Source organism: Rhincodon typus, chromosome 35, assembly GCF_021869965.1.
Source record: "Rhincodon typus isolate 14 chromosome 35, sRhiTyp1.1, whole genome shotgun sequence".
NCBI lineage: Eukaryota > Metazoa > Chordata > Chondrichthyes > Orectolobiformes > Rhincodontidae > Rhincodon > Rhincodon typus.
The window spans coordinates 8,233,062-8,233,648 of NC_063366.1; the positions used below are offsets into that span (position 1 = coordinate 8,233,062).

The 587-nt window shown below is 49.6% G+C and overlaps 1 protein-coding gene across 1 annotated transcript in view; it reads left to right on the forward strand.

The window, feature by feature from the left end:
• LOC125486933 ((3R)-3-hydroxyacyl-CoA dehydrogenase-like) overlaps positions 1 to 587 on the forward strand; it is a 37,705-nt gene that overhangs the window by 17,840 nt on the left and 19,278 nt on the right. The window lies entirely within an intron of this gene.

Below are 587 nucleotides of genomic sequence, written 5' to 3' on the forward strand. Positions count from 1 at the left end.
GTATGTGTATGCTCTGTGTCTGTGTGTGTGTGTATATGCTGTGTGTGTGTGTGCGTGTGTGCGTGTATGCTCTGTGTGTGCTCTGTGTGTGTGTGTGTGTGTGTGCATGCTGTGTGTGTGTATATACGCTGTGTATGTGTGTGTGTGTATACTCTCTGTGTGTGTATGCTGTCTGTGTGTGTGTGTATGCTCTGTGTGTCTATGCTGTGTGTGCACGTGTGTGTGTGTATGTATGCTCTGTATGTGTGTGTGTGTGCATGCTCTGTGTATATGCATGTGCGTGTATGTGTGTGCGTGTGAGAGAGAGACTGAGTGTATGTGTATCTGTGAGTGTGTGTGCTCTCTGCTCTGTGTGTCCTCTGCGTGTGTGTCCGTGTGTGCTATCTACTGTGTGTGTGAGTTTGCATCTGTTGTGTGTGTGTGTGCATGCAGTCTGTGCCTGTGTGTGTATGTCTGTGCTGACTGTGTTCGTGTGTGTGTGTATGTTTGTGTGTGTGCTGACTGTGTCTGTGTGTGCGCGTGCCTGTTGGCTGTGTGTTTGTGTCTGTGTGTGTGCGCGCCCACACGCTGACTGTGTCTGTGTGTGT